Source organism: Lampris incognitus, chromosome 5, assembly GCF_029633865.1.
Source record: "Lampris incognitus isolate fLamInc1 chromosome 5, fLamInc1.hap2, whole genome shotgun sequence".
Taxonomy (NCBI): Eukaryota; Metazoa; Chordata; class Actinopteri; order Lampriformes; family Lampridae; genus Lampris; species Lampris incognitus.
Window position 1 is genome coordinate 9,190,374 of NC_079215.1, and position 10,569 is coordinate 9,200,942.

At 49.1% G+C, this 10,569-nt stretch overlaps 1 non-coding gene across 1 annotated transcript; it reads left to right on the forward strand.

Moving 5' to 3' along the window:
* Positions 1–6,864: 6,864 nt before the first annotated feature.
* trnap-cgg (transfer RNA proline (anticodon CGG)) lies at positions 6,865–6,936 on the forward strand. Its single transcript has one exon. It is a non-coding gene; the product is annotated as a tRNA-Pro (tRNA).
* Positions 6,937–10,569: the final 3,633 nt, after the last annotated feature.

The following is a 10,569-nucleotide window of genomic DNA, read 5'->3' on the forward strand; positions in this document are numbered from 1 at the left end:
CCCAGCAGTCATTGGGCGGCAGGCGGGGAGACACCCTGGACAGGGAGCCAGTCCCTCACAGGGCCGACACACACACACACCTAGGGAAAATGGCCGATTCACCTGACCTACATGTCTTTGGACTGTGGGAGGAAACTGGAGCACCAGCAGGAAACCCACACAGACACGGGGAGAACATGCAAACTCCACACAGAGGACGAATCAGGACGACCCACTGAGGTTAGACTACCCTGGGGCTTGAACCCAGGTCTTTCTTGCTGTGAGGCGACCACGCTAACCACTGCGCCACCATGCCAGCCCCAATCAGACGTGTAATATACTTTTGATTCTAGACGTCTATAGGGCTACTAACCAAGCAAGTTCTTTACAGTTTGCACAAAGGACAGGAACACAAATATCTGACAATCTTTCAGATACCGAAGAGGTATGAAGGGAGCAAGCGGGCAGGGGAGGGTAAGGTATGTCTAGAGAACACACAGCACAAACACCAAACAACGTCAAAGGGAGATGCTCATAGGGTGGCCCAGTGGTTAGCACTGTTGCCTGCTTCTCCTGGATCGCAACCTTGCCATGGGGGAGAAGCTTGCGTGTGCCAGTGATCCCAAGAGCTATGCCGACCAGAGCTTGGCTCCTGGTAGGGTCACCCGAGGCAGAAAGGTCAAGGGCGAGGTTCCAGATGAAGCGCGATCCAACAAAGATCTCAATGGCAGGAATTGGCGGACGACAATGCCAGTGAAGGCGGATGAAGGCTGCAACAGAGGGTGGTCCCTAGTTGTCCTGGTTCTCCACACCATTGGACTCTGGCCACCCCCTGCCAAGGACTGTGTGGTGGCGGCAGGCACATCGGCCTCGCCACGTAAAAAGCTGCCATGCGCAGGCGCCCCTCGGCAAGGACACCCACAAGGACCTAGATCAGGGGTGTGCAATCTTATCCAGAAAGGATCAGTGTAGGTGACGGTTTTTGTTCCAACCAAGCAGTTACACACCTGATCCCAGTAATCAACCAGTAGAGTCTTTGCTGATCAACTTGATTAGGAGACACAGGTGTTGTAATTGCTTCGTTGGAACAAAAACCTTCCCCCACACCGGCCCTTGCTGGATAAGATTGCCCACCCCTGACCTAGATGATGATGATGATAACTGTTGCCTCACAGCAAGAAGGTCCTGGGTTCGAACCCCAGGCCGTCTCAGGTCCTGTCTGTGTGGAGTTTGTCTGTTCTCCCCGGGTTTCCTCTGGGTGCTCCGGTTTCCTCCCACCATCAAACAGACTTGCATGTTAGGGTTAATACTCCTGTCTGTGCCCCTGAGCAAGGCATTGGAAAGAAGAACTGGAGCTGGTCCCCGGGCGCTTCAGCTGCCCACTGCTCCTGTACAATAGGATGGCTTAAATGCAGAGAACACATGGATTGTAAGAATCCAACTCATTGTAAACGCACAATGACACAGTAAAGGGGCTCTCCGTGTGTGCGCCATAACGTTACTGGGGATATTTTCTTTCCTTCTTTCCCAGTCTGGTGAACGGATGACTCGAACAGGGGGGGGGAACAGTAAATAGATTTGAAGTCGCCGAGGGACAATGAGAAATCACCATCAATATGTCCCCCGTTCACATCTATTATTAGTGCCCTCATGGGTCCCTGGAGGGTGATTGTGGAGGGTAAAACTATACCACCCAGGGTAGTCCTACAACCTTTCACCTTCATGGCATCCGTCTCTGCATGTCAATCTGCTGTCATGTGACCTATAACGCAACAGGAGGGAAGTCATGGCTCAGTTCCTTCCAACTGTGGCATTTCACCGCACCTTCCCACACACAGTTTGCCCTTCCGTTTGTTTGTCCACTGACCGAAAACTGGTAACGCCCGGGTATAACAGGGTGCCATGTTTTGTTTCTGAGGGGGTGTGTGGGGGCTTATATATGTATACACGTATTTATGTATTTATATGGGCAGTGTGTGTGTGTGTGTGCGTGCTGTTTTTGGTCCCAAAAAACAAAGTCAGAAATTGTTTCTCATGAGAAAATGGGCCCCACTCCATGTGACGGACAGCGAGAAAGACGGCCACAGTTTGTTTCGACAAGTCCTCCAACCCGCACGACCACGTAGGTGGTTCCTACCCTGCAAGGCGGCTGATTATGAAGGACTCGTTTGAGGACATCCATCCGTCATCGTAACCGCTTATCCTGCTCTCGGGGTTGGGACTTTATTATAGTCCATGCAAAGGGAAGGTGTAAGAGTAAGCAAACATAGCTTGGGAAGATTTGTGAAGAAACCAACAGTTTACAAGAGTATAAATAGCTCCCCCGTCTTTTGGCTCGTCGCATTTTGATTGCTCGCAAAGGTCAAAGGTCATACGACGACGATGCACCCGAGACACCAGATTGTCGTTATTTACACGACCGCTACAGGTCGCTTAACTTTAAAACGTAACTATAGGTCGTAATAAGCTGCTTGTGCAAACGACCTAAGGGGGTCGTTTTTTGGTGGGGGACAGTCTGCCGACTCAGGGTCGCGGGGATGCTGGAGCCTATCCCCGCAGTCATTTGGGCGGCAGGAAGGGAGACACCCTGGACAAGGCCCCCAGGCCATCACAGGGCTGATACACACACACACACATAGGGACAACTTTGTACGGCCTATTCACCTGACCTACATGTCTTTGGGAGTGTGGGAGGAAACCGGAGCACCCGGAGGAGACCCCCGCAGGGTTTCTGAAATAGTTTGAAAGATTGAATCCAAATCTTCAAGCCAGAGTGCGGTACTTTTACATATATGTAAATGAATGTCCGTGACGTTCAAGCCCTTGCCAAACGAGTTGACACAACGATGATCAAGCCTACCATCTCCAGGAAAACCCCTCTGCATTTCGCAGTATACCGGAGTTTCGAATCCGGTGTCTGGGGCGACATTCCCGCGCTGCAGCTCCAGCCCCAGCTGTTAGGGGGGGGCATTGTGAATAATGGGGGGGGGGGAGATATTAACATGGAAAATTACCAATATGACCACCGTCAAAGGCACCCAGACAGTAAATATAGTGTATATAGGAATACATTATAGACAAATGAAGCCTTGCTGCAATCTAATTGGCACAAAACAGAGCAATTCGTTCCAAGCTTATGCGTCTTAGTACTGTAACCGGTTATTTTCTTGCCCTGTGCGGGATTCGATACGGGGTGTACCGCACCACAAGGCGACGTCACTAACCGCTGGGCTAAAGGGTCAGACCCGTTAGCTAGGGGGCTAACGTGTCTTATTAGTAGTGTACAGTACCACTTGCCACAGAGAAAAGGTAGGCCCCGCAGCGAGCAGTCCACGGCCACCACGGCGAGCGGCAATAATATCTCTCACCAATAGGGCGGCGTGGCAGCCAGCCAGCCAGCTTGAAATGGCACGGCCGATACCTTCCACGACAACTTTGCTCGATAACAGAATAGAATATTGAACTCACCGATGAGTAGAGTTGGAGACGACGATTCCGCTGCAAGTTGCACGGATAATGACACTCGCTAGCCGTTGGCTAAGAGGTCGGCCCCTTTGGTGTAGCGGTCAGCGACGTCGCCTTGTGGTGGGATTTCACCGCGGATCGAATCTCGCAGCGGGCGGAAATTTGCTGCTCGGTTACATCGTCGTAGCGCGCCTGAACGCGGTTCGCTCGTTCTCATAGCCCAGAGGCATGATGGGAGTAACCCTACTGCGCATATTCAGCGGGCCCCTTGTACCCGGAAGTCAGAGACGTCTTCGGCGCCAGGCGAGCAATTCTCATAGGAATGAACAGGCGCCATTTTTAGATCCGGCATCGAGTTCCGCTAATACATCCAGGGTGTCTCCCCGCCCGCCGCCCGATGACTGCTGGGACTGGGAGAGGCTCCAGCATCCCCGCGACCCCGAGAGCAGGATAATGGATGGATGGATGGACGTCCATGCTCTGATAAGCTTGCCTTCAGGGCTTTGTGCCAGAAAGCTTCCTGGCTTGGAAAATTTAAGAAGCGTCCAAGAAAAGTGTCTGATGTTCCAGGGAGAGAGGGGGGAAAAAAGAAGAAAAGAAACATTCAGAGGAATAATTAAAGTAAAAAAAAAGAAAGAAAGCGATCCATTAGTGTGGCCTTCCCTCGCCGGAGAGCGCCGAACGAAGAGAAGTAATTACTCTCACTGCCACAAGGGGGAGGCAAAACTTCTACACTGCAGGTTTGACCGAAGAGGGACGTGTCCAGAGCATGGGGAGTGAGGTACTGGGTGCACTTTTACATTCATCACATAGGGGTACGTTCATTTGAGGTACATTCGAGCTGACTTGGTTTTAGACATGGGTGGATTACTGAACGGGCCTACTGGGCCCAGGACCCGGGGCCCGAGGGCTCAGGGGGCCCGTAAACCAGAGCCTCCGCATGAAGTTGCTGTTATTAACTTTGCATTTCTTGATGCATAGTCAACGGGCTTAGTCATTCTTGTCAGTAACAGGGCCCCAAAAGTCCCACTGAGAAACTGAGGGAAACTGCAGGTGAATGTATGTCTTAGTTCATATGCTGTTGGTTTTAATTATGTTCATGCGCGCTGTAAATCCTGTTGAGGACAGGTGAATTTAGTTATTTTGCTGTTGGCTGCTAGTCAGTGTACCTGCCCTGGATGCCCAGGAGCCCATTGTCTCATAATCCTCCTATGGTTTTAGCTATTTGGATACGATGGACTACTTTAAATTGCAAAAGTCCATAGGAGCAAACAGATGATTAGCTGCAACTGGAATTCCAAGTGGGTGGCACGGTGGCGCAGGGGTTAGCGCGGTCGCCTCACAGCAAGAAGGTCCTGGGTTCCAGCCCCAGGGCAGTCCAATCTTGGGGGTCGTCCTCTGTGGAGAGTGCATGTTCTCCCCATGTCTGCGTGGGTTTCCTCCCACAGTCCGAAGACGTGTAGGTCAGGTGAATCGGCCATACTAAATTGTCCCTAGGTTTGTGTGTGTGTGTCGGCCCTGTGGTGGCCTGGCGGCCTGTCCAGGGTGTCTCCCCACCTGCTTCCCAGTGACTACTGGGATAGGCTCCAGCATCCCCGTGACGCTGGGAGCATGATAAGCGGTTGGATAATGGATGGATGGATGGACTTCAAAATGAGAACGTCAACAGTCCAAAATTTCTCCTTGAATTGGGCTCAGATTCGTTGCAGTTTACGTGTTTTAAAGCGGCACTAGGCAACCTTTATGCTACAGCACATCATTAAATTCATTTTGGTGTGATGGCTGTGGAAGAGTGACACAGTCGCTGTTCAGATGAAGTCCCCTAAAAGCCTTAGTTTTCGCGATGCATTTTGTTTGCCACCGGGCACCAAACGTCCCGTCGAATATATGGATTACTTTACAGTACGCTTATAAGTATAGCAATTGTACTTTACCTCGTCTGTGAACATAGCTGCTCCTCTTCCTCTACCACAGTCTTTTGAGATATGGCTCCTAACAGTTGACGTAAAAGACGCTGCTGAAATCCAGAAAGTCCCCTGGTGCAGCTCTACGCAGGGGTGGTTCCGGTGTCACCTTCCATAGTCCTGGAAATGTTAACATGTAAAGCCGTATTTTACACGCTGAGCTACACAAAGCTCCAATTCAACATTTCATTCAATACAAAACAGACAAAGCGGGTATCACAGGGCCCTGTGATGGCATGGCGGCCTGTGCAGGGTGTCTCCCGGCCTGCTGCCCAGTGACTGCTGGGATAGGCTCCAGCATCCCCGCCACCCTGAGAGCAGGATGAGCGGTTTGGATAATAGATGGATGGACAAAACGGACAAAAGTTTGCTCTTTGTTGGAAATGTGCGGCGCACACACGGTTAGAATATAAACACAAATGAAACTACTAAAAAAGAATAACATGAAAGGTCAATATAACACAACACAATTCACTAACATGTACTGTAGCTGATAATATAAATGGACGGCCAGTGTGAGAACTAGTCCAGGAGTCATAGCGTACTCGGTAATGTCCGCTGTGGGCGATATGAAAAACACTCCAGCGAATTCGGGGGGCAGCCCGGCCGGACCGTCACAGCGAACTCGGAACTCGTTATACAGTCAACTGAAGTGTCTGTTGGCTAATGAGTCTACTTACATCTGTGAAAATATCAGGTTTAAGAACCCAATATTAAGTATCTTCTCCTGGATCTCCACCTTGTTGTGGTGGAGATCCTTGCATGTACCAATGAGCCCAAGATCTATGCCGTCCAGAGCTTGGCTTCTGGTAGGGTCACCCAAGGGGGATAGGTCAAGGGGGATGTTCCAGACGAAGCGCGACCCAACAAAGACCTCAATGGTGGAACTGGTGGAAGATGTCTCCAGGTCACAACGGCAGTGAAGGTGGATGAAGGCTGCAACGGAGGGTGGTCCCCAATCGTCTTAGTCCTCCATGCCATTGGACTCTGGCCACCCCCTGCCAAGGGCCGTGTGGTGGCTGCAGGCGCATCAGCTGCGCCATGTAAAAAGCTGTCACGCACAAGCGTCCCCCCCCCCCCCTTATGTGGCTCCAGGATCGACCTCTACATCCACCTGAAGACCCAGAGGGTGGACCATCATACTCGACCCCGAGTGGCCACTGATGATGATGAATGTTGAAGTATAATATCAAAGCAAAACTAGTTTTCAAATAATACTGCAATATTTCAGACTTCATCACTAGAACGACCAAAGCCGTCATTTTGACGGTTTTGGATTTTCAGAGTTTAAGAGCTTTGTGGAAAAAAAAGATAGAGACCTGCCGCTCCCTGGGTGCTCCTGAAATTGCATATATTTGCATTAAAATTAGTTTTAGATCAATTGCACAAAAAAGTTATGATAAGTTCTACCTAAAACGAAGACGGCTCCTGGGATTATTGCAAGAAAGTATCGTGTGGCTCGTTGGTCTAGGGGTATGATTCTCGCTTCGGGTGCGAGAGGTCCCGGGTTCAAATCCCGGATGAGCCCTTTAGGTCTAATTTTGGACTGGCGGCCTGTCCAGTGTATCTCTCCGCCGGCCGCTCAGTGACTGCTTGGATAGGCTCCAGCATCTGGAGAGCAGGATGGGCTGTTTGGATAATGGATGGATGGATTGATGGATGGATGCATGTCTGGTTACAGACGCGCCATGACTACCACTGAGGCGTTGCAGTATTTACAGGCGTTGGACAGCGGCCATTTTAAATTGTTTGAAAAATAGTTTAAAAGTTGTTCAAATGTTATTTTTGGAGTCACTGTAATCGGGTGAAATATGTTCACGCTGAATTCGATTAGTTAGGACTGAATCAGTTTTCAATTGCTCATGTCTGGGGAGCTGTGACTAGAGGGCGCGCTGGGGGTTCTCGTCATTAGTACAGTTGATGAAGAGCCAGCAGCTATCCTGTATTCATTTCTTCCCAGGTTCCGGTAAGAATGAAAAGTATACATGACTACAATTCATTATCAATGTATTGCAGCGAATTGGGGGGGGGGGCAGTCCGGGAACCGCCACAGCCGGGACGCGAACTCGTATATTCCGCACCGCGGTCGACAACGTTAACTAGTCGACTGAAGGATCTGATCTGTGAATCTACTTATCCGTGCACATTACACTATAAATGTTTATCGACCACATTATCAATGTATGGACCACTATGGCTTCATTAGCATACGGTAAATAAGGATGTTTAGTTTAAAACGGAATTGAGTGCGTGCAAAAGCTAGCTCGCTAGCATGGGCTCGCTAGCATAGGGGTTAACTAGCTAGCATATCCACGAGCCAAAGCGAGTGTGTGACCAATATGAAATGGCAATAATTGTTTGTTGGCTTTAGTATAGTCTCAGAAGACGGTGTGTAGTTATTAATTTGTCGAGGTGTTGTGTTTTGTTGAGCACAAGTGTTTTGGAAGTGTATGTTACTGGCGCCGAGCGCGTGACGTGTGCGTGGCATGAGCACGTGATCGTAGCTCCGACTAGTGCAGAATACCTGGCGTGTGCATGGAGTTGGCGCGTGATCGAGACATGCACAGCGTGTGCACCTTCACTCCCGCCGCGTGTGTGCACGTGTGCACGTCTGAATTTGTGTGTTATATTTGCAGGCGCAGCAACTAACTAGTTGTGGAGTTAGAAAACAACGAGACAGGAGACGTGAGAGTAGACGTAGTCGAGGTAGTTTACTAGCTCCAACTTTGCACGTCATACATTCGACAACGACACTGAACTGTCAACCGGAAGCGGAAGTGCATTATCTGACCCCTCGCCTCTTCCCTTAAAGATACACCGTCCCCTTAGGTGAATGTCTCTAGTTATATAGATGTGGGTCAGCACATAGTCTTGTTTTAGGTTGGGATTTGTATTCTGGGTAAGCTGAACAAACGCAAGGGTTAACAGTGGGAAAGTGATACAGGTACACTTTCATGACCGGTGAACGTGGTCATGAGCTTTCTCGTGCAATGCCTCTTCGTTTTATTGTCACGTTATCGTGGAGTGTATGGTGTACACCTTTTGAAAATAAGATATACACTGCAGATGCGATATGACTGTGTATGCTGTGACAACACGATGTTTGCTATCCCATCTATGCAAATCCAGTAAGTTGACATTGCATGTCATTTGAAGGTCGTTAATACGACTAATACAGCTGATGAAGAGCCAGCAGCTGTCCTGTACTCGTTTCTTCCTCTGCTCCAGGGGTATGACGTCAGTCGTTTCTTAACAGACATACTAACATATGCAGTGCATTAATATCTCAGTTGGGTATTTATCTTGACGGAATATAAAGTTTAAAAACCGGCCGTCATTTTGACCGCCCATGGTCGCTTCAGGTAGGAGTTAAATCGTTCTCGTGAAAAAATGTAGGCGACTAATTCTCATTGTGTATCACAGGATGTCAACGTCCAAATTTCATCCCAGTACAATACCACTGGAAGACGACAAACAATCATATTGGATTACTGTCCAGCCATATTATCGGCTTAGACCATGATCAGAAATCAGAAAATACAAATCAATTTAATCAATTTCATTAACTCTGTACCTCCCACAACAAATAACTTATGAAATGACGTCACTTAAAAACTAGTTTAAGGCAGGCAAAGCACAACACAACACAACACAACACTTTTGGCAACTTCAACGGGCAGCGGTATTCAAGGGGTTTCCTTGGCAATGTTGTTTCAGTGAAAAGTAAGTCAATCTTTTTTGCCAGGAGTCATTCGAATAGAATATTACGCCGTGTCCCGTTCCCAGTTGCTGGGAGCACTGCCCATTTAAGCAACCCAAAACTCTGCCAAGGGTATCAGCGCCAATCTGAGACCATCTGGCAGTCGGAGTGTGGACATAGATGTAGATAAGTAGGACTTGAGTAATTTCACTGTCAGTGAAGTTATCATGCCAGAGGACCCCCCCCCCCTCATCCCCCTTTTTATTTGCATATCTGGTAACCCTTTAAATTACAGGCCATTCATTTTGCAGAAATTATCAAGTAATGTCCATGTAAGATAGACGTGACTGTGCTGTGATGACTGGTGACTGCCTAGCAAGCGAGCCAACAGGGCGGCACGGTGGCCCAGTGGCTAGCACTGTTGCCTCGCAGCAAGAAGGTCCTGGGTTCGAACCCTAGGTCCTTTCTGTGTGGCGTTTGCATGTTCTCCCCGTGTCTGCGTTTCCTCCGGGTGCTCCGAGTTAATGCTCCTGTCTGTGCCCCTGAGCAAGGCAACGGAAACAAGACCAGGAGTTGGTTCCCGGGTGCTGCAGCTGCTCCTATGCAATGGAATGGGTGAAATGCAGAGAGTTCTCTAGTAAAGGCAGCACGACATCCAGTGTTCACCTTATATTAAGGTTTAAGAGCTGATTACAGTTTATCCCTGCAATACAGATGATTCAGGATACTTGTGTTTGTCACAATCTGGTGACTGAATTCATCCCATACAGGGATGTGGATTATATTCCACGGCGATCCTAGCTCAGTTACTTCTCTAGCTCAGTCACATCTCTAGCTCGTCCATCTCTAGCTCGTACATGACTTGGTCATGTATTAGTGATGGCTGGCCTGTAATGTAAAGGGTGACCCCGTGTTTATATCTACACGCACTGCATGTAAGTGTGGTTTTAGGTTCACATAGGAACAAATGCTGGAGATATGTCTGAAATCTTGGCAAACAGACTTGGTGACCTTGCCCGGTGTCCAAGCCATGAGAATTTCTGTGCAGTGTCTCTTGTGTCCAAGGCATCCAAAGCGGAGTATGCCTTGGCTTAAAACGGAGCTAATAAAGCCGGGGGCAGGACGCCAAGGGACAGACGTTTAGCATCGTACTGTTGTGAATAAACGATTTTATGATTTTTTTTGGGGGGGGGGGTTCTAGAGGGGATTCTTTTCCCCAGAGGGAATTGACATATTATGTGTTTATTGTTTGGTTGATACCCCTGGTGTTTGCCATATGTGTCCGTACACTCAGCATCACACCTGTAAAATGAGACCATTTTGTGGCAGGACGTTATGAAACACATTAGAGACGTCACCCCCTCCTCTCCCCCTTCACCCCCCCCCCCCGTCACTGAAAGGAGTTCCTGCTGTGGATTTTGTTTTCCTTGAGTTCATCTGGGTATGAGAGAAACTTGCCCT